Below are 24,546 nucleotides of genomic sequence, written 5' to 3' on the forward strand. Positions count from 1 at the left end.
GGCTTTTTTTTAGTGAAGATGAAAAGACACGATCCATCTATAGTACTTAGCACCATTCCTAGCAAGCAGCAAGCGTTCAATAAACACTCATCACGAACTGGAAGGCCTGTGTCCCAGGACCTCTCGCTCCCTTTCCTCGCCAGCACCTGCACTCTCAGACCTTCCTATACCACTTAATATAGAAAACTGTGAACTTCGAGAACATCAGGTTTACTGTCATTTATCGTTTTCAAATTTTCCATGTATTAACCTTGCCTTTAACAGGAAATCTGAATCTCTTTTGGGTCAAGTTTAAAGCTTATCCTTCTCAGAATGACCCAAGAGTGACCAGCACAGTCCCAGCGGACGGCAATATCGTGTGTCTGGCCACAGCGCAGCATCACCCAGGGTCATACTTCAATCGTCTTGTCAATCACTTGTCAGTCACTATAAGTGGAGACGACACACGGATGACAGCTTTCATCATCAGACTTCCTGGGCTGCTGCTATTCTTGCTGTGAAATAACTCTCAGAGGACTGAAGTCCCAACCCCCTATTCTCCTACCTGCCTGGTAAGCTAAGGCAAGTCAGGAAAAAGTAAGTATGAGACTTATCCTGACTATTGTTTCCAGTGATGCCACACCACTACGAATTATAGACACATCAGTCTAGGACGCAGCCCCAAAAGTGAGCGGACGCTATCAAACGAATGAGGTCAACTGTGCTTCAGGCGAAGAAGTAGAATCACCAGGAGCAATAAATAACAAATAGCTTTTGCTTCATTATATGACGGTTCCTGGAATATAAACAGTACGGATAACTAACGTACCCCCGTAATATCCAGCAGGTTATGTTGTAATAAATGTTATTTTATCAAATGTATATTTACCCTCCATGCAATGGAATGTAAGTGCAGCAAAATATTTCCGAGAATATTTTCAGCTGGAGTCTGGCCGGGACGTGTGCATGGGGTCATCTTCGACCAGCAAGAGGAAGGGGGGTTTTCATAACTTCTCACTTCTCTTTTATTCTGATTTGCCAGTCTTTTCAAACTGGGAAACTGCCACGTTTTTAGGGAAAGAATAGGGTTCCCAACACTGTGCTCCCCCCTCCCTCCCTCCCTTCCTTCCCTCCCTTCCTTCCTTCCTTCCTTCCTTCCTTCCTTCCTGGAAGGAGAACAGGTCCAGTCAGAGCTCACTCCCTCTGTCATCATCACACTGCAGTTGTAGGCTAAAAAAAATAATAAATGCTCTGCTTCCGAGGACAATGTTTTCAGAGTTGTCATTTGGACAATTTGTTTTTCTCTTTGGTCCTTAATCAAACTGTAATCAAGCCAAAGAGCCTACAGCAGACTTTGGAAAAGAAAAATGTCCCAACGCACAAGCCCAGCCGCCGCTGCCGGGTGAGTAACTCTTCCCTCCGGTTGAACCGAGCGTGCGCCCCTGTGGTGCGTCGGGCCCCTGCTCTCCCGGTGCGGTCTGGCAGCTGGGAGAAGCAGTGCAATTTCAGGCTGTGTCCACGAGGCATCCAGCACGGAGAAGGGGAAGGACGCCCGGATGCCGCCCCGAGGAACATCCTCCCGTATGAAATACAGCGTGCGGCTCCCGGCCCTGAAACACCGGCCAAGTGTTGAACCAAGAGGGAAGAACTCCCGGGGGGGGGGTCGCAAACGTGGATGGAGGGAGCGTGGCAAGTTTTAAAAGACGGTGGCAAACATTCTGTGGCCCGACAACGGCTAAGAGGGATGGAGAAAACGTTCACCGGCCAAGGAACGGGGTGAACATGAAGAACTTGGGGTGTACAGAAGCGGAAGGAACCGCAGCCGTGGTGAGATGGAATCGCGCAAAGGGGCGCTCAGGCTGCACGGGAAAGGGGGCGTTTGCTAACAGCGACGCCTAGCAGGCTGCCGAAGGGCCTAAGGGAAGCGGCTGAGCTCCGTGGCGTGGCCGGGGTCATTGCAAAGAGGCCTGGACCAAAGCACTCAAGAAAACCCTCGTGGGGAGCCCGCCTGCCCTGGCAGGGAAAATCAAGCTGAACTGCCCGTTCTCGCTCTCTTCCTCTCTTTGGTGATGTAGAACGTTCCATCATTACACCGCCTCCAAATGGGCTGCTCCTCAGGAGGAGGCTGTAATGAGCGTGGGCTCCTTAGCGAGCGAACCGAGCTCTCGAGGAAGCATGCAGAGGCCCAACCCCTAAACCAGAGCCGATTAACCGGCAGCTCCTCCGATTACTCTGGCCTCTCTGGCCTAATTCCAATGAGAATTGGAGGGTTTTTCCTGCCAGAGGAAGGCCTCAATTTCTCAACATTTCAGTCTTTTGTTGTTGTTGTTGTTTTTAACTTGGAGCTATGAATTCTGCATTTTTTTTTTCATTTTGATTTTTGTCTCCACAGACACAGAGGGAAGAAAGTGCTAGCAAGTAATGGGGAAAATGGCAGCTGACAGCAGCAGATTGTTTGCAGCGTGGGATACGATGCGGCGGCGGCTGACAGAAGAAAGCCAATCACTTAGTAGAACAAGCCCTTCTCATTGCAATACAAGTGCAGTTGGTCAGTGACCCTGAAGGGCTGCAACATACGTGCAAACGGGGACGGCCCCCAGGAGCCCCTGGCAAAACTAGCCCCCGGCGGCCAAGTGGGCACTTCCTGGGTTCTCAGCGCTGGTCCTGACTTGCACGGCATCTCCTGATCCTCACCTGTGACTCATTAAGAAAATGGTAAGTTGATTAGAAAACTAGGTATCCAGTGTCTATGAGTTAGTCCGAGTATTTTTTTTTCGATGTAGTTTATGGAAATCACTCTTCAAACTGTTGAGTTCTATCTTAAACAGGGTTCTCCATCACATTCCATCAAACACCGCAGTCCAGTGCCTACTGTGTGCCCATCATTTTCATCCTGCTCGCGCCCTGTTTAGACCCTGAGATCACTTGTTTGCTAAGGTCTCTTCCGTCTTCCCCCACCAAGGGCTCTGTACTCTGAAAAACACAAGTCAATCTGATATTTACCTGGAGCCTTAACCCACGTTCAAGTCCCAAAATTAACTTCTGCTACTCGCAAGTTCTATTCAACAACACTGTATTATTGATGTCTTATTTTTATGTTGCGAAATTTCAGGTATTCCATATCATTCATTCTATTCACCACTCAGCAAGTATTACAGGAAGTAAATCATGTAGTCCAGGTATCACATGATCCCTAGAACCACAAAATGACCGCCACTGTCCCAGGGTCCAGGTGCCCCCAGTCGAGCTGGCAGAACAGACAAGGCAAAGAGAGAACAGTGGGGAAAGCGCCATGCGGTCATCCTTCTAATGACAGACTGCCTTGGGTGTACAGGGGACGGGACAACTGGCTCAGCAGAAGATGCCGTGTAAATGGGACCAACCTCTGACAGAGCTTACCTCTGTTCTTACGAATTCTTCCTAACTCTCCTTTTTCCTAACCTCCGTTCTGACACCAGCTTGCAGTATGTCTATTTCTATGTTCCCAGCCGAAGCTATTGGTTTCTTCCCACAGTTCCCAGGGTAGAAACTGGTTTGAAGGATGCAATCTTGAGATAAGAACATGGGGTTGAGACCATCTGGATGGCAGATGGGACTGAATCCAGTTAAGGCCTCTATATAAACTTGTAATGTTCTTTCTGGTGGGCTGGTGCATGGATCTTCTCCTGTTGCCCCCCTCAAGAAAAGGTTTATGCAGGGTGGGGCAAAGTAGGTTTACTGTTGTTTGCATGGAAAATAATACAATAGTTAATAAAAAATTAATACTGGAAATGAACTCTGTTTCACATATCACAACTGTAAATCTACTCTTGCCCACCCTGTATGTAAGTTCCCTTCCTAGTAAACTGTCACCTACCAATCTAGAGTGGTCTGCCTCTTTCTTTCGTCTCTCCTTGCCCTCTGTGTACAGGGGCCAATTCACAAACCAAACGCTACTGGTCCTGCAAAAGGGCCACCCACCCAAGACATCGCCTAATCCTAGTTACCTCCCCAAGGCCCCCGTCTCTCAATGCCATCACATTGGGAGGTAGGGCTTCCACACAGGAATTTTCAGGAGACGCAATACAATGCACGGTAATAATGTGTTCATACAGTCACACACACACACACACGCTCACACTCAACCTCATTCCTATTTACTTTCTCCTGTTACCCTATCCACCCTTTTCAAACGAATACGAGAGGTCTAATGAGGTTCTGCCTGTGTTTAGGATCCGAGATAAATGAGCCACAGTGAAAGAAGTGGCTCTGAGAGCTGGGACCCGTGGGGAGCGGCACCTTATACACTATTTTAAAATCAGAGAAAGTGGCCTATTGCCACAGGATTGAGTTTTGTTCTCCTGAGCAGCCTTTGGTGTGCGCACGACGCAGCGCCCGCTCTGACGCCTGCTCGGACCTGGCTGTGGTCGCGTGCCACAGTGACGGCAGCCTACAGCCGCCTGCACATTGTCATCCTCCAGTGATGCCCCTTCACCACTTCTTCCCACAGGGTTTGAAGAAAAGCAACCAAAATGATTTCCAAAACCTAGGAGCACACCGCCGGACTGAGGACTCTGAGAGCTAGATCCAAGAGGTAACTATGACAGTCGTAACACGTAATCGGGCTTTGGTGCGTTTCGAGCTTCAGAAGCATTTTCAGGGCTTGTCAGTGGCCTTTGTAGTCCAAATCACTACCCGTTATGTGGCTTTTCTCTACAGAGTTCCGGGGAGCTGGTCGATGGACTTGTTCTACGATGTTCCCAGAACGGAGCCTTCACGGCCTCTCACAGCCATTCACTCCCCGGCGCCGAGGGCTCTGGTCGTTAGACTCCTCCGCGGGACCGTCCTCAGCAAAATCCCCGCGGCAGCCACCCTTGTTCCTGCTTCTGACCGCCGGGCCTCACAAACATGTGCAAACTCTGGTCCTCGTGACATCCTTCTACCTTGCCAGATCTTCGTGTTACCGCGCTTGGAAACCGTAACTCTGCCCTGTAATTACTGAGGATAGCCATGGCAGGCGTGCATGGAGCCCTTACTATATATGCCTGACTCTGAATACTGCATGTATACTATTTCTGTTGACTTGTACGGATCCTCAGGATGACCTGTGAGTGAAGTGTACATCAGTTTGACCCTGAGGAGCTGCGCAGAGGCAGAGCCACACGGGGACCCAGGCTTCAGGCCGCAGAGCCCCCGCCCGCCCTCAGTGACGGGGCTGCGGTCTGCTTCCCCCACCCCATTCGCTCTCCTCCGTCCTGTACATCGCTGTGGGGTTAGGACCTGCCCCGCAGTGGGGCGGACCTCCAAGACCCACACCAGATGCGCAGTGACGACAGACAGCTCAGGAACTGCGGACGCTAGGAAATCCACCCAGAGCCCCCACATGAGACTCGGTAGAAGGGACAGAGGGAGGATTCGGGCATCGATACTGTCTAAATCTCCTCAGGTGGTTCTCGTGGACCCCCCGTGGTCCAGGGCAAAGATTTCTAAGCTTTGGTGTTCATAGAAATTTTCTTAAATTCTGATTCTGGAACGTAGCTTGGGGTTCAAAGACTGACATTTTCATCAGCACCCATTCCGGGCAATTTTGATTCAGGCAGCATTTCACTATGGAATTCTTATTCTCTCACCCACTCACACCATCACGGGGTGAAGCCATGTGAGAAACAGGCAAAGGTTCCCACGTCACCAACCCGTTCAGGTCCACAGTGGTAAAACTCACTTTCTCGTTTCCTCCCTGCCCCCCATAACTCCGACTCCACGTGGTGGGTACGGGTATGACATACCCAATGCACGTCAGTTACCCAGACACGCCGAAGCCAGGCTTACCTGAGGCGGACACAACAGCCTACACGGAAAATGCAAAAGAGGCACTTCTGAAAATTATTTACAGTGGGCTATCTTTCCACTGTTCTTAAAATATCATCATTATGTACACACATATCTTTTCACATTCCATACAATATTTTTATATAAATAAAATCTGCTGACTTCCTGTCAATGCAACAAACACAGTGAGTGCACCTGCTAAACTCCAGACACTATGTTAAGGGGGCGCAGGGGGAGGAGAGACAGATAATTACAAAGATGAATAAAACATGGCCCCTGCCTTCAAACAGCTCAGGTTCACGGCCCGACCCCACTCTTTGCATTACAGATAGGCACAGGGCTGATGCTGAGTGTGGTTTTAGACACCACGGCGTTGTCCATGGCCGGGAGTTGTGCTCTGTCACGGTGTCCCTACTCTAACACTCCTGGTTTCCGGAGCTATTCCAATAGCTGGATCCCTGTTGGCTTTTTTTTTCCCCCCTGTATTCAGACCTACACTCACTCCTCAGACTAACGTGGCTGTCTATTCCTTCTTTCTACGTACGCAATCATGGCCTGGCTTCATCCATGAATTCCACCATCTCTGGCTACTCCTGGCGCATCTCAGTGCAGTACAGTTCTTTCCATGTGAATAGGAACTCCCCCAGCCTCAACGCGAATGTGGTACAGCTCACAGCTACCAAGAGACATGTGCAGACATACCCACAATTAATCATAAGACAGAATGTGTTATAATGTTACAAGAAAACAAACAAACAAAAATGCCATGGCAGCATATTGGAGAGAAGGAGTATTTCTGACTAGGACGACAGAAGGCGGATTCATGGAAATCTGATGTTTGTGATTTTCTTAAAGTAGAAGGAAGAGTGACATTCGAGTATCTAGATGGATAGAATCGAGTGAATCGAGGAATGGGACGGGGGGAAGTGTGGGACACTATCAGGTGAAAGAAAGAGATTGGAGTAAAAGGGAGGTGGTCGGCAATGGCTCCGAACATGGTTGGAGAGGAGATTTGTGTGGCCTTGAACTCCATGATAAAGAACTTGGACTCGATGCCCCGAGGAACGAGCCGTGCAAGGCCTCTCGGTAAGAATGGATGGAATCAGCTACGCTCCGACAATAATACTCTGGCTGTAGTGTGAAGGATAAATTAAGGGAGGTGACAAAGAAACAAATCATTGGGAACCATTGGAACCACGTACAATATATCCAACCTTCCGAGGAAGCCAGCTGGGTATCCTCCGTTCGCCCTCGGGGCCACTCTGCACAAGGCTCCTCCCGTGCTCTTACCGGAGAGGGGCTGCACTGCCCACCCCCTTGCCTGCTGGATCTCCTGTGAAGTTTAGGCGCTGGAGTGGGGGGGGGGGGCACAGATATCTGGGGGAAGCAGGAGAGTGAGCGGGAGGTATACACAGGGGAGGTAAAAGTAGGCGTACAGTTGTGAGCACTCAGACACAGTTTATCCTTGTATTATCACTTATTAATTATTGTAGTGATTTCCATGCAAACAGCTGTAAGTCTACTTTCGCCCACCCTGTATGTCCTCAGCGCCCTCCCTGAGAGGCTACCTCAGGCTGTCCGTGACCTGTTCTGTTCGAAGGTCACAGCTCCTGTCCTGTCCACAACCCAGCCCCGTGCCCACCTGCCTCCCCCCCTGAGGTCCGGGACCTTCTTTCTCTCTCCTTATCGCTTCGGCCCCAGGAGTGTGGTAACAGTAGCCACTCCAGTACCCGAGGTGCCACATGATGCTGATGGTTTCCCATACCTTAGCAAAAAAAATGCTTTCTCAAACTTCCCTCCATCTACACCCTTTCAGCGTGCCATTGGTTTCTTGTCGGGACCCTGGCTGGGCAGGCAGGACATAGTGGCCTTGAACCAGGGGGCTGGCCAAGAGCACACAAAGGCAGGGGCAGTGCTCCCGAGGACACAAACCTAAAGGGGTCTTCCCTGCCGAGGAGATCATCGCTGTGGCCATGCAGCCGCGGTGTCCTAGTTCATTTACCCATTTCAGATTGCTGATGCCATCGTAGGACGTTTCTGGAATTCAGTCCATGTCTGACGGCAAAGGGCTTTTCATCGTGGCGTGGATGGACTCCTGTCCAAACAATTTGTTTGAGGGGTACGAGGGCACACAAGTTTAAAATCAAACTAGCACAGCTCAGCGATCCAGCAGCCCAGGACTAGGGTTCAGATAACCACAGTCACCAAAATGAGGCTTCCTTTCACACAGGGGGCAGACCCGTGACTGTCTCTGGAGCGTATGCGAAGGCTGAGTCAGAGAGGAAAGCACCGGGGAAGGAGCTGGGAGGTGCTGAAGCTGCATTTCTCGGAGCAGAATTGTACCAGGGAACGTTTGGAGTCTTCTACGTGGGGCTACAGAGCGGTCTATTCCAACAATCAGATAACACCTAAGGGCACGTGGCTTATTTGTTCTAAATGCAGCAAGAGGTAATGGCATGCTTAAGCCATTTCTGCAGCAGCCCGTGATTTCACAAGAGCTCAGACGCTTCCTTTGACAGCTGTGCTGTGTGTTCATTATGTTGTCAGTGAATATACTTCAGAAAGGAGACAGAGCCCGGGAGGAGAAGAGCTGGGGGAGCAAGTGTTCGATGCTTTTTATCTCTCCAATTGGTTTAAAGCAATCAAGGAAGGCTAGAGTCCTCTCTTCCTGAAAATATTCAAATTGCCCATTTCGCACACTGTTCCATTTTTTTACAGAAAAGATAAAGTTAATCTTCCATGATTTACTTGAAGTTAGCGATTACAGTTTTACTTTTTGACCATCCTTATCACATTCTCCGAGAATGTGTTTAAATAGAGTGGAAGGGAAAACTGAATGGCCATGGGGAGGGACGTAGAATTATTCCTTTAAAGAAGCACGGAACTCGTGCAAGTCATAGAAAGAGAGTTGAAGAAACATTTTAAAAATAAAAGGCACTTTTCAGATTTGAGTTACAAGGAAAAAGGGACTTTTCCTTCTTAATTTCGGGAAGAAGACATGATAAAGAACATACAAGGGAAAACAGAAGGTGGAAAATTGTTCTCATCTCCCAAGAGCTGAAAGGGTTCGGAACAGCCTCCCCACTTGTGCACGCGGATTATTTTGAGCTGAAGGCAAGAGAGGCCTTGCCTCTCCCTTCAAGAATTTAAATTAGAGTCCTTGCCCATAACAAGAGTCATCACCAGGAATAACATTTTGTGATCTATCTGTACGGCAGGGCAAACATCTAATTACGGAACATCTGTTCTTATAATTCTGCAAATTACTCTCCGCTCCTCGGAAGCCCCCGGGTGCCTCGCCTCATTCCACAGCTCAGGATGGCACAGGCATCCCACTTCCCCTGTCTGTCTCTGGACTTCTCACGTATGTGGGCACCTCTGACTCACTCACGTGTGTGGGATTCCCATACCTATGCATGTAATCAATTGGGGTATTTTCTCTTATTAATCTGTCTCATATGGATTTAATTGTTAGACCAGCTGAAAGAACCTAGAAAGGCAGAGGGAAATTTTTTCCTCCCCCACAAGCTCTTCTCCCTGATGAAAGCAGCAGAAGGAGAAGTGATTCTGACAGATGCCGATGCCCCTCTCTTTGGCCCCACAAGTCCCGTTCTTTCTCGGTCAGCGCTGTGCCCCTATGGAGAACTGAAGATTCAGAGACCAGGGCAGACCAAGCAAAACCTCTTTATTATTCCTCTCTCCGGCCTCAGCTCTGAGTGCTTCCAGCCGCGGAGAGGAGTGAAAAGGGGCCATAAAAGGAAGGTAGGTCCTAGCTGTATGACACCAACCAATTAGAGAGACAGGACAATTTCCAAATTTGTCAAATGTGAATCAACTTAATGACAAAAAAGGCACCCTTGACTTCAGCTTCCTGTCCAACAGATGCCAGGATACCAAGTTCAGTTCTTCCTTTTTTCCTTTACACTCTGACTACCCTGTTAAAATAGTTCAACCGACTGACCTAATTTCTGCTCACCTCTACTCAACCGCTGTGTGCTGTGTGATTGGTTCACAGCTCCAACTGACTGAGAGGTGTTTGCAGCGGCTGCTTGTTCTATTTGAAGCTGAAGTCTCTTTTATCCGCGTTTCTTTTTGTTTTGTTTGGCCTTGCTTTGATGCCAAACGAAGCAAGGCAGTCTCATGATCCTTGACATTTTCAACTTTTAATAAGTGGAATTTCAGCAGGAAGATTTTAAAGAGCCCACAGGTCCAGAATCAGCTTAATCCATGTTTTCCTTGCTTATTAACGATAAATAATTGCCTTAATTAGTGCTAATTAAAAAGGTATGACCCCCTGACATTAGCCTACTCTAATTTCAATGAATTGGGGGGTTTCTGTTGGGATAGAATATGCTACATTAAAGTTATTGAGGGAAAGTTTGAGTGAAAAGTAGAAATTAGATAATATTTCTGAAGATACCCATTAACAAATTATATATATGTATAAATATGCATATATAAAGTACTCTTTATATACTAGGCACTGTGATAGGGCATGGTCTCTACTTTCAGAAAACATGTAATCTGACTGAGGGATGAAGATATGGATTCCTGTCCCCCAAGACTCCTGATTCTGTCCAATTAAGCGACAACTAGGTCCTATCATTGGGGAGTGGATGAGAGGAATTGTACGGTATGGCAAGAGAAACTAACTAGAGACCCAGATTTTAAATGTAAGCCAACATTTATTAAGTATTTAATAAGTGTCAAACATTCTTCTAAGCACTCTATACTCTATGCAGTAGGTGCTATCATTCACACTATCTTACAGGTGAGACAACTGTGGAAGGATTTGGAAACCGGTGAAAGGTCACTCAGCTAATAAGTGGAATTTGCTAGTGTTGGTGTCTGTGTGTTTTAGCTGTTCAGTGGATAATAGCATATGCTCAGCCTTAAAGGGAGAAATTTCCATACTGCACAGAATTAAAATCGAATTGCGTCTAAAGAGAATAAAGACATGAAGGAGAATTGTCGAGAAATACCTGGCAGAAGTCTCCAAAGAGTGGGAGTTATTTCCACTACTCCATAACTTCCTGCCCAACCCCAAGAGAGAGTTATAAAACATCAGAAAGAGACAGAAAAGGTCCAAGAGCTGGACTTGGGATGGGGAGGCTGCAACCCTCTGCAACCAGGAGGCTGCAGTGTAGAGTTGACCATATTGTCCAGGGATAACCTTCGGACAAGCCTGAGTGCGCAATAGTGAGATTTTCTCTGATCTTAGTCGTCACATAGTGAATCAGAAACACTACATAAATGCAGTAAGACAAATGAGTACAAACGCTGTTTGTTTTTGTTTTGCATTCATTCTTACAGAAATTTTATGGAGAGCAAATGTGTGCTTGGTGTCCTGAAAGAGACTGTTGACAGGATGGCGGCCAAAACAGACACAGGTGCCTGGGCGTGGAGCCCACACACGAGAGGAGAGACCATCAAACAAATAACCGTGTGATGAACACGATAGGAGCCACGGAGAGAGGCGATGTACTTGGAAGCATGTCATAGGGTGGTGGTAGGGAGTCGGAAGGTATGTCTTTCAGGAGCTGAAAAAAGCTGGGTGACAGAGAGGGAAACACAGGGGAGTGGGAATGTCCCTGGAGTGGCCAGGGAGGATCAGGCCCCAATGACTTCACCGATGACGTCTGCCAAACGTGTAATGAAGAAATAATAGCAATCCAACACAGAAATGACTCAGAAAATAGACAATGAGAAAATTCTAATGCATTTAATTACACCATTATGACTTTGATAAAGACATGACAGCAGAAGAAAACTACAACCCAATATCCTTCTTTAAAATGGATGCAAGTATCTTTAACAAAAATATTAGCAAAATGAATCCAGCACAATACAATATCCATTCTCACTAAAAATTCTTAGCAAAGAATGAAAGGGAACTTTCTCAACCAAATGAAGAGCATTTGTGAAAAAACCTACAGCTAATTCTATTTAACTAGAATGCTCTTAGACTAATATGAGAAGAAAAAATATCAGGCATCTCTGTCCCCCCACTTACATTCAATATTTACTAAAGGTCCTAGTGAGTGCAATAACAGGAAAAAAAGCAAATAAAAGGCACAATTTTTTAAATAAACTTTTTTTTGCAGACAGCAAGGTGCTGCACATAGACAGTATTAAGGAATCTACAAGAAAGCTTTAAAAATGTGGATTTTTCAAGGTCACAGAATAATAAATCAATACATAAAAATTAGCTGTTTTTATTATTAGCAACAACCTGAAAGTGGAACTTTTTAAAATTCCATCCACAATAAAATGTAATACTAAAAAATGGAATAAAAGTAAAATAATTAATAAATGCTCCTCAGACCTGTAGGATAAAAACTAAAAACATTGCTGAAAAAAAAATTTTAAAACACCTTTGAAAATGGAGGTACCATATTTATTGATTAAAAGACTCAATACTGCTAAGATAGCAATTTTCCCCAAAATTGATCTATAATGAAATGCAATTGCATTAAAAATTTCAATAGGCATTTGGGAGAAATCAGCAAGTCACTTCTAAACTATGTATTACCCAGAGGATCTGGAATAATTAAGACAATCTTATCAAAGAAAAACAAATTTACAGGACATACAGTCTGAGTTGAAGGCTTTCTTCAACTACAGTAGTCAAGACAGTGCGGTGTGGACGTGAGGGCGGACACACTGAGGGCAGAAACAGACCCATATCGATACAATCCATTGATTGTTTACAGCTGCCAGGGATATTCTATGGGAAAAGGACAGTATTTTCAATACATAGTTCTGGAATAACTGTGTATCTATTAAAAACAAACGACAACCTCCGCTCATCCCTCATGCCGTATGTAACTAGGGATGGGGAGTCTCTCCCGGGCTGACCGGACAGAAGCGGGATCGGGGTCCGAGGGTCCAAGTCAAAGGGGCAGGTGGCCTGGCAGTGGGCAGAGAAGTAAATCAATCCGAAAAACAGATAAAATTATGGTATAGCATTTAAAAGATATTATTTGCATAAAATGTCTCACATCCATTATTTGTATACTGTTCTCACGTTAGTCCCAATTACCTCACTGTTAAAAAAAAAAAACAAAACACTATCCTAATAATCCCCTTTTGCACCTAAGGAACCAGGACGCACAGGCGCTACGTCATTCACCCACGTCACTCTCACAAGCGCTACGTCATTCACCCACTCATTCACCCACGTCACTCGGCTGGGCGGGGAAGGAGTCCAGAAAAAGCCCCTGCTGCTCCGCCCAGTCCAGCACCACAGGCTGCGCAGCCCTGGGAGAGACGTCCAGGGAGGGCAGGGACCCCCACCAGCGAATACGCCTCTTCTACCATCGAAAAAAAGCCATTGGGGTCTGTATGCGAAAATGTCCAAGATCCACTGGGGGGGTTTAAAAGCCATCGGAATCTGGGGCGAAAATAGGAGCTCATGGTGCTTTTCAGGAATGGGCTCCAGAGGCTGCTCAGTTGCAGGGTTGGGTTTCACCCCTGCTGACGCAACGTTCCGCCCCTCACTAAGGCGCTTGATCGGCCACTCTTTCCAGGCTATGCTCACAGATCACTGTACGGGCCAGCCAAATGGTTCTCCTTTCCCACCCTACGGTAACAACCCCGCAGCGTCAGCCGCTACGTTTAAGCCTCTTGAGATGCCTTGCTTAGCGAGAAGCAAGGACAAATTGGTTAAGTATGACTTAAAACTAGAGTCTTAATTATAGTATTGTGCACCTGAGGTAATTATTCACATGATGCAGTGGTGCTTGAGACTATTATTTGTGATCAACTCAATTAATGCAATTTGGCTTGGCCCACAAGTGAAGTCAATTACCTGGCAATCACAAGGCTCCCAGTAACTTAAAGCTGATTGTTTCAAAAACAGCTTCCTGTGCCCAATGGAGAAATACAGATACATATACATATACATTTTCTATATATATATATACAGACATATATAGAAAATACTGTGTAATATAATGTAACATAATTATATGCAAATCTTTTATACATGTATATTAAATATACATATTAATATCATATATTTATGTATTGAGGTCTGTCTGGACAAAGTCCAGCCACTATTAATATGAGGACAGTTTGCATGGCATCAGTGTAACCTGTCAGCCAAGAAGAGTGGACTGGAATGCACATGTGTGAATGGCGACTTTACTGCACTAGTCAGTGGGGGTGATAGATGCTGTTGAGTGAGCATGTGTACTGTGTGGCTGTCACAATCAAAATGACTGAGCAAGTAGAGCAAGAACCTGCAACAAATTTTACGTGAAGCTTGAACATTCCTCTGCAGAAACTATTTGGATGATCCAAAAGCTGCAGCTATGACCAACTGGTGATTGGCAGTTTCATCACAGTAACACCTCACTCATGCATCATGTCTCATGCAGAGATTTTTGGTGAAACATCAAATTACTCAGGTGACTCAGTATCCCCTATAGCCCAGATTTGGTGCCCTTTAACTTCTAGCTTCTCCCAAAACAAAAATCATCTTTGAAAGGGAAGAGATTTCAGACCATCCATTAGATTCAGGAAAATATGATGGGGCAGCTGATGGAAGTTGGGAGAACTGTGTGAGGTCCCAGGGTGCCTACTTTGAAGGGGACCGAGGCATCATTGTCTTACATACAATGTTTCTTCTACATTACATCTTCAGTAAATGTCTCTATTTTTCATAGTACATGGCTGGATACCTTCTGGACAGACCTCGCATATATAATAAATAAACTTTATGTATAAAAATCATTTTTACAATTACCAACCCTTTTAGGAGAGAACCACTCTCTATCCAAGTCCCAGAGTTATCAAAATCAGTATTCTAAACTTTTTGCTGTCACATTTTTCTGAAACATTTCTATCAAGCTTCTTGGCAATCCGAAATGAATGTAAGTGACTGAGCTGAACCCTTGACTCCATCCCAGCCCCCGAGGAGTGCTGGGAAATGAACAGAGGGCCTGCACTCGCATGACACTGGTCATAGTCCTCCAAAGGCTCAGGAGAGTCCAATGAGGTGCACAGTTTTTTCACTTCAGCCAGGTGAAGAATGTGATCAGAATACAGTTGGTTATCTCAATCACCTAAAACCAACATCCGGGTAGTCTGCAGGAGGAAACAGTGCTGACCAAAACGTTTACATTTCCCTCTGAAACACACTAACTGGACTCACTTAGTTCTAGCGGCAGATAACACTCACCACGGTTAAGCTATGGAAAGTAACTTTTCAATAGGGTGGTTGCAACATAACATTGCTAATGAAATATTCAAACTCCAGCTACTCCAGAAAATTCGTATGAGGCGTCTTACTACTCCCACTCAATGATGCGACGCAGAGCGCGGCCTCCTAGGAAGCGTGACGCTCCGGGCCTATAACCGACTCGGCGTAAATTCCCTGAACCAAGAGCACGACAACGATAATATTGGATAAATATTTATTGGACATCTACACCGTATCAGCCACTCTGCTCAGCACTTTTCATGCAGTTTTTCACTTAATCCTCAAAGCACTCTAATGAGGTCGGGCTGTTGTTACCTGCACCGTCTCTCAGCGAGGCTCGGCGTGCACAAGGTAACCAGTGCAAGCTCGCGGACCCAGCGGTGGGGAGCTCTGTCTCCAGCCGGGACTGTCTGTCTCTGGCCACGAACGCCCTCTCATGCTGCCTCGCTGGTCCCCCTAGACACCCTCCGGTCCCACGCCTCTTTCTACAGGGAGGGACACGGGGGCCCACAGACAGTCCACGTTGTTAAAAGGAGCTGGAACTCGAACCAAGTGAGCCTGCTTTTGTTCTTTAAATGACAAAAGGTCATTTTCAGTTTCCCTGTCCTCTGCTTCTCTAACAAAAGTTTAGATGTTCCAGCAAAAATAGTTTGGTTTCTTAATTAAATCAACGGTTTTTCATTTGTATTATCACTGAAGTAGAACGTTTAATAATTAGAGTATTTATTTACCATAGGTTTAGGGTGAAACTGGAACTCTTTTCTGCCTTATAAGGACATCTTCACATTTCATTTTTCCTGGGCTTGCGAGCACATACCACATCCATAAACCCTGCTTGTGAGCAAAGTACCTTGAGAAAGCGCATCAGCGCACTGTGAGCATGCCCAGGCGCCCCCGCTTAGCAGGGGCTTAATCACAGGCAAGGAAGAAAATCACCCAGCACTTAACAGGACTATTTTGAGGACCAGTGAATGAGTGCAAATAAAATGTGTTCTATTATTTAAGGTCAAACCAATCATTTGGCAGATATTTATTGCTCAGCCTTTTGTCTACATTTTTAATCTACTAATCATTCTGGAAAAAAAATAAATTCTGGCTTTTAGAATGTCAAGGTATATTTTTCTAGTTACATGAAATAAGAAAATAACGGTCTTTGAAAAAGGTTTGTATCACCATTATAAACATTCTATTGGCTACGTATTTTGAGGGCTTCTCTCATTGTAATAAAATTAAATCCTGGGTAAATAACATAGTTTTCAACACAGTGATGATTTAGGGAAACATAAGGGGAACCTCAAACAAAGACCCACAAAGACCTGGATAGAAATGAGCTTTAAGCAACCCAAAGGCCACGTCGGGCAAGAATATAGATGCTCGTATGTCACTGACATCGGGAAACCGAGCTTTTAGGCCTCCTGCGTGAGAGGGAACGTGAACTTGAGACCCTGCTCTAAGGCAGGAGCCTGAAAAGGGGTGAAAGGAGTCCCAGGAGACTGCGCCTTGGGGCCCCCAGCATGAGAAGCAAGATGAGTCTGACGCCCACAGCCAGTGAAGAAGCCCAGCATGGGTTAGAGCAGCCTCTGGCAGAGCCGGGCCCCGGGGGGAGGCAAGAGGGGCCAGGACCCTTCGGAGCTGATGGAAATGTCCTAAACCTGGGTTGTGCCCATCACCACACAACACGACACATTTCCTAAAAATCACCACACTGCACATGCATAGAGGATGAAGTTTATGGCATCGGAACCATAACCCAATAAGGATGTTTTTAGAAGTGAAGAAGCAACATGACCAAATTGCAAAAAAAAATAAATAAATAAAATAATAGAAATAATAGAATAAAAATACAATAGCCAATTTTACAGGTTCTACAGATGGAATGCGGATACAGATTAAGTAAAGAATTCTGTGAAATCTCCTGAATCAGATACTACACCACGGCCAGGGAAGAGGATACCCTTGTTCCTAGGAAAGTCACACCAGTGTCTCAAGAATTAAACAGATGCAGTATATGCAACCTTCTTTCCAACGGTTCTGAAAAAATTAACTGTTTGTGTTTGTGTGTGAGGGGATAATGAATGATAAATCAAATGTTCTCTGTGCTAGTATAGCTACTTTTTAAAAAGTATGTTTATTTCAAATAGAAAGTTTAAAATTAATCACTTGAAAAGACTATAACAACAAACTTCAATGACACAATTCATAAAAATTAAAAAGACAAACGATATGAGAAATGAAAAGAATTGACCACAGAGATGATAGGAAAGAAACAGATAAAAACATTATTAAAAAATTACCCTAACAAATGTGAAAACTTACATAAAATGACTAAATTTCAAGAAAATAATTAACAGCAAAAACTGACTCAAGAGTACATTTTAAAAAGCCTGAATAGTTTCCTAATTATAAAGAAATTGAAACAGGAGTTAAATTTCTTTCATACAAAGAAATCTGGGAGGCCCAGAAAGTTTAAGCAATGAATAGTATTAAATTTTCAAAGAACAAACTATTCTAAGGTTTTATGATCTCTTCCACAGAACAGAGAAAGAGGCAATACTTAGATAACTCATTTGTTAAGATGAGTGTAACCCTAATACCAAAGCCAGACAAAGCCGAAAGAGAAAGTTTTAGCCCAACCTCACAAATGAACACATTACAAAAGTTACTAAAGAGAATATGGGGAGGCTGAATACCTGCTAGTATCTCAAAAAGAATCCATTAGACCAAAGCAGTTTTTGTCCAGAAATGGGAGGAAGTTTAACGTTAGAAGAGCTATAAATGTGAGATATCACATTTATGTGCTAAAGGAAAAAAAAACATTTTGTCTTCTCAATACATACAGAAAATGATTTGATAACATTCAAAACTATTCAGAATTTTTTTAAAAATACACTCTTAGAAACTTGGACTAAAAAGGAACTTAATTCAATTAAGAGTGACTTGAGCAAAAATCAATTTAAATGCAAAAACATTAAAAATATTCCTTTCTAAAGTCTGTACATTTTCCATTAATTAATCATTTTACAATGTGTACATACATTAAATCATACTGTACACTTGAAATATATACACATTTTTCATTTATACTGAAAATTATATACAAATTTGTCATATACAGATGAGCTGTGACTAAAATAGATTAGAAAGATAAGCAAATAAATAAAGGAAGCATGAGGCAAATTATCCACTGCATTTGCAACAAACTGTCAAAAGGAAGAAACACAAGCAAATCTATAAAAGATAATGCAGGAAAAGTGGGACACATGAAACCAGACATCATATATTACTATTTTTGTAACATTCAGAAACATGAAGAAATAAACACTATATATTTTTAGAGATTCATTGTCTATAAAGCTAGGAAATTAGATAAACACCAGTTCACAGTGGCATCTTCCTCTGTGTGGAAGGCAGGAGGAAGGCTGGGCCCCCCACCAACACCCCCCACACCCCCCACCACCCCGTGGGCCTCAGCCTTACCAGGCTCAGTGGTGGAGGAGTAGGCTGGTTTTGAGAATATGCTGACATCGTTTATATGCACATTGCATATGTTTTTTGCACATATCAAATATGGAAATGTTGAGTCAAAAAAATCAAGGTAAACCTAAGAAAAATCATGCCAAAAATCCAAAGAGGTTTATTCACTGTATTCTTTATTTCCAGTTCCTTTTGATCAAGTTTTCATGGCAGGTTGCTTGCCTAGCAATGATTCGTCATGAACAGGAGTTCGTGTCCCTTTAACCTGCTCATTTGTAGGACAACAGGGCATGTGAGTTCTGAGGAGCAGTGAGAAACATCAATAACTCTACCATAAGTTTACAGCAAGTTTTGTTGGCTGACATTCTGGGAGCTTGGAGGAGGGTTAACAAAACTCAGCTAAATCTTTATCTATGCAAATGAGGTCATTTGTATGAAAACAAGCAGGAGCCCATGCCCTATTGTAAAGGTCTGCACCCAAAACACAGCTAATTCCAAATCTTGACGATAACATGGAACTTCTCTGAAGCTTAGACCCTTCATCTATAAAATGAAGACCATGATACCTCCTAAAACACTTGGGAGGCACAATGTCTCAAACTGACCATAATGTGATTGATAAAGAGACAAGAACCATAAATCTTATCTTGCATAATTCTCAGTGTAAACTGCCATCATCCTCAATAAATGTTTACTGAAGATATTACATTTCACTTCTTTATTAAAACTACTGAAATTTTAATAGCCTTCTTAAATAGTTGAATTAAGCAGTAATATTGCTCCTGTGGCCCACTGGGGAGGGGGGTCCTTCAGAAGACAAAAGACCATGTTTATCATCAGTATGATGTTTCAAAATCACAAACAGTTTTCATAAAACATCAGTTTTGCCTGATCCTGAGGAGTTTTCACGCAATTCAGTAGAGTCCTCTTTCCTAGACTCCACATCTGCCCTCTCTTTCAGCAGAAATCACGAGAAAGTCTCAGAGACCTGTCTGATCACAGCGAGTGTGCCCCTCCCCCGCCCTCCCACCATCAGTAAGGACCTGAAGAATGTCTCAGAAAGCGACAGCTCCTCCTCCATGCACCCCCTCCTCCAACACAGCATCACACACGGCCTCGCCTCCTCCTGAGAGCAGCCCTGATCTTCCAATGTCCTTTGCCGACTTCTTGGGTCCCTGCATGCTCCTCTCTCCACAGCCTGTCATCAGCCTTCCGCTGTAGCCTCACGGGGACCCAGGCTGCTCCTCACACCCTGTCACACTCTGTATTCTAAAATCCCAGCAGGTCCCTCAATGCCCAAAGAGTCATCAGCAGCTTCACAGAGACCACAAGAGGATCAGAACCATCGGGTGGGAACCCCAGGGGAGGCCCCCACCCCCACATTACTGGCCCTGGGTGGTGATGGCAGCAACCATCCCCCAAGCCAGGGGCCAAACCGGGCAAAGACACGAGTGGCAGGAGAGCAAAGAGGGAACCGGTGGGTGAAATGCACAGCCCACCCACCATCCATTCCTCACTCAACTTTCACAGACCCCCACATCCTTCCCGACCCCTCGGAGGAGCACACGCCCCGGGCAGCGGAGTGAGGATGAACGAGGTAGGAGGAGCACTGTAGGAGGGAAGGAAGTTTGGAAAGCGGACTCTGAGCAGCACCTGAGTTTGCAGTACTGAGATTTGATGCCAGAAAGAGCCTGGGCTTTACACTGGAAAAGGCAAGAACAACTTGAAGACTCATTATGAATAACTTGAAGGCTCAGTAAGTTTTCGATGCTGGAAAGGAAGGGAGGAAGGGAGGCAGGAAGGGAGGGAGGGAAGGAAAGGAAAGGAAAGGAAAGGAAAGGAAAGGAAAGGAAAGGAAAGGAAAGGAAAGGAAAGGAAAGGAAAGGAAAGGAAAGGAAGAGGCTTAGAATCAAGGAGAACTCATAAAGTTATGAAATATTCTTTTTTGCACAGATCAGATTTGTGGTTGTTTATACTAATTACAAATATTTGATCACAAAAAAATGGTAAATAATATGTTTGATGAGAAAAGTAGTTTCAAAAAATAGGCATAGCATGATCCCCCTTTTTAAATACGTGTGCTTGGAAAGAAAAGACCGGGCTACATGCTATGCTTTTAAGAGTGGCTCTTGCTTTGAGTGGTAACATTATGGGTCAGTATCTTGTTTTAGTTTTTCAGTCATATTTTCTAATGTTATTAATGAGGGTTTGCTTATTTTAAGAAAAGGAGACATTTTGTTTAAAAAAGAAGAAGAAGAAGAATGGCCAACAGTGTTGAAAGCCTCAAAACGAGTGACTCGAATAAGGATGGAAGAACTGTAAAAAATAAAGGGCAATTGAATCTGGCTGGTGGTGGACTCATTGTTGGGCCACAGAAGAATGATTTCTTTTAATTCTAGTATCACTGGTTTTAAAGATGGCCTTGATACTTATTGTTACGTCCCCTGTATACACATAATAGAGGACATTCGACTCATTCATGTCCACACTGCGCCCTCCCCTGAGGAAGAAGCACATCCCTAGGTGTTTGTCCTCGTCCTGATGGGAGCTACTAGCTGATGAGACACAATTTCGTCACAACACCGCACCCTGTGTGGCTACACAAAGACTTATGCAAGAGGAATTATGACCGGCTTCTTCCCTGCCTGCCTCCAAGCAGACCTCCTAGGTCCGATGCAGAATTGGGGACTAATTTAGGGCTGCTACCGCACAATCCATTACTTGGCTTTCATTTTACATTTCTGTCAGGCTGTCACTGTATATGACAGGTTAATGATGATATAGTTACTTCTGAATATTTTTAGATACATTCCAGATTGTAGAATAAAGCTTTCTAGAGATGTGTACAACACAGCAGGTGGTTGATATCCAAATTAGTTACAGCTGCCACATTTAAATAACAGGAGAATAAATTAAATATATAATGAGATAATTGTATATGTGCAGATGAATACAATATATCAAATGATGATAAAAGAATACAAACCTTGTAATGACCTATTGGGTCATTGGTTTTACTCTTATCCCACAGTTCCAGTTCCTATTTCCAACCTAAAAGGAATGATTTCAGAGTCCTTAAAAAAAAAAAGACCTTAATGCACAGGATCCCTAATGCATAATGCAATGCCAGAGAAACAGTGGGCAATGAATAAATGTTTCTGATACTCGCAGTAGAACCAAATTTAGGTAATAAAGCTTTATAAATCTGAACACACATACATCTCTTAATAAATACTAAGGATGTCACTGGTGCAAGAGGAGAAAACAGACCAGTCTTCTCCAGCTTCACATTAAATATTTAGCGAATCTTCTGACTCTGGGACACCTGCTAAGCCATGATAAGAATAATGCACTCCAGGCTTTTCAAAATTGTTTGACCCCATGAAACATTAAAGCTGTGCTATTCTCAAAGGGTTCTCTTATAAAGAGAGTAAAAGTAACCTCATTCCTCTTGCAGAGTAACCGAAAGGGAAACCTTACATCAGCTTGCTAAACTTCACAGTCCAGTTAGGCTGGAAGGGCGAAATGTAACGTCCTCTTCTAGGACATGACAGGACATCTCCTGCCTTTCTGGAGGGTGAGATGAACAGTTCTTTCTCAAGCACACATAATAAGAGGTCACTTGAACAGCACACATTAAAAGGTGACTAAGGATTCTCTCGTCCAGAAACCCCTTTCCAGCATCTACTATAAACCACGTCAGAAAATCCCAGAGCCAAGGGGACCTCGAAAGCATCCTGCCTGACAACGTCACCTAATCGATGAGGAGAAATGAAATGACACGTCTTAAGTCCCTGCAATGAAAGTGAAGCAATGGCGTGGAGGGCGAACATCCAGGCCTCCAAACTGCCAGAAAACTGCTCTCCGCATCAGTGGGGTCGCCTCCCTTTCCCTCTGGCACGTCACTCCCACCCTTGTGATCACTAGTGAATGAAAAACAAGCTCAAGAGCACAACATCTGCTGTAAAAGCATTTCCGAAGCACATTGACATCAAGGTATTTATACCCCTGGCTGCTGCTGCTACTGCGCACCCAGAGACGCCGGCCCTACCGCCCCGCTCACGCGCTGCGCCCCGTCTCTACAAGCCACCCCCCTGCCTCGCCGGCGGCAGGAACCCGCCCAGGCTTCAGCACTCGAGTCAAATACGCATCAGCCTCTCATAACCACCTCCGACCAGAACACGTTCTCCCCACGCTGGATTCCTGTAATGACATTCACACATAACATCATTTTCCCACTCGACCGTATAGAGTTTTTTATCATTTGACTCTTTCACGTTTCGAGATCTTGTCTCCCAATTAACGTGCGCGTTCTTGGGCGGGCTGGCCCATGCGCCCGATCTCATTAGAGTCCTCCATACACTCTCACGCATACTTTTGAATCGAATATGTTTAGTGCTCTCTTTCCAAGCAGCATGTAAGGCGATGATAAATACCTGCTGAGTTTAACCACAGGGGGACCCAGGAGCGTGCATTTCTGAGAGGAGGCGGGGGAGAGGGGCTGGAGGGTGCAGCGTGACCAGGTGGACCCGGAAGGCTCTGGCCCTCCCTCCGCCTACCGCACGGCGGGCGAGGCCTGCCGTCACTTCCACAGACAGACAGGCTTCCCCTGAAACCCCTTCGTGTTCCATTTCACCTTAAGTGACACCATGGAACCTCCAGTCGTGACCTTTCAGAAACCAGCTGTCCTCAGGTATTAAAGGCAGACTCTCCGCAGCTCATTCGGGTGATGGGGACGTGCCAGGTGATGGGGGCGCAGGGGCTCGGTCTTCGTATTTGCATCTCAGGAAAAACCAGGTCAGTCTGGTCTGCACTTCAGGACTTAAAACGCTCATCGTGCCTTGGGTTTATCTGCATCACGTCTTTTCAAATACAGATAATGTCACTGGGGCACAAAAACCAGGATATATTTATGAAATCCCAAAATTCCCGCTTTTGATTGTTAATGTGCTACCAAATCTTGATGCACTATATCACTTACTTAATATAGCTTCATTCCACTAAAAAAAAGAGTCTTATTCCCATGAAGGCAAATTAAATAAGCATTTATCAAGATACTTCTTTTTAAAAAATAAAATTTTAATTAACTGTCATCAGTAAAATAATAAAGTGTTTGGCTCAGCCTGTTTATTCAATGCTATTTTTTAAACCTATTAATTTTTCCTCAAGCTTTCAGAACTCTACCTGGTCAAGTAGATCATAATTCTAAATATTGTGCTATTAGCTGACTTTTAATTAAAACCTGTTACAAAAATCACAGCTATTTTTCTTGGCATTCATAAATACATGTATTCATCAAAGAGGATAAAATGTGTAATTTTAAAAAACAGTGTGGCTTATGATATACTATAAATGGAAAACACAGAATATATATGCTCTCATTGGTGCAATATCCACATGTCTCTTCACGGTTGTAAATGCCAGCAGTTGCGAGTACACCCACGTTTCCCCAGATCTCCCCAACCCGAAGGTGCAATTCAGTCCCAGAGACAATACCAAACCAGCCACTGCTTGAACTTCTGCCCCATTTAGAGCCACCAGGATTAATATTGCTGATCACAATGGTGTATGAATCCAGGCCAATTTACTCTGCCTGGAAGCCAGCCACAGTATGATGTCCCACCCGAAAACACAAGTCTAACAACTGATGAACAATTAAGCAATTTAGATCTCTATTGCAGACTCTTAGAAATACTCAGGAGATGCAGGAAAACTTGCCTTCTTTCTCCATCTCTCCTGCAACTTTTCCAAACACAACAGCTTCCCCGTGGTCTCTCTCATGCCTCTTCCAGTCCAGCGCCCCTCTCTCCCCTCCCCTGCCCTACCTAGAAAGGCTCTTTATTATACAGAGCAACTTCGGCTCCAGACACCCCTTGCACTAGTCAGGTCTCAAGTCCTGCTCAACAAAGGAAGGCCAGACAACCCACCCAGTTCTGTGTAGGCTTTCCCGTGGGTGGCAGGCACCAATCACCTTCTCCTCCCGCCCTCATCTGCACCCCAAGTGCGGATCCTAAATTGAGCCGATGATGCTCTAGCCACTGAATCAATGCACAGACTCATCCTGCTTCAACAGCTTCCTC

This window comes from Phyllostomus hastatus, unplaced genomic scaffold (genome assembly GCF_019186645.2).
Source record: "Phyllostomus hastatus isolate PE091 unplaced genomic scaffold, TTU_PhHast_1.1 phas_contig_159, whole genome shotgun sequence".
Taxonomy (NCBI): domain Eukaryota; kingdom Metazoa; phylum Chordata; class Mammalia; order Chiroptera; family Phyllostomidae; genus Phyllostomus; species Phyllostomus hastatus.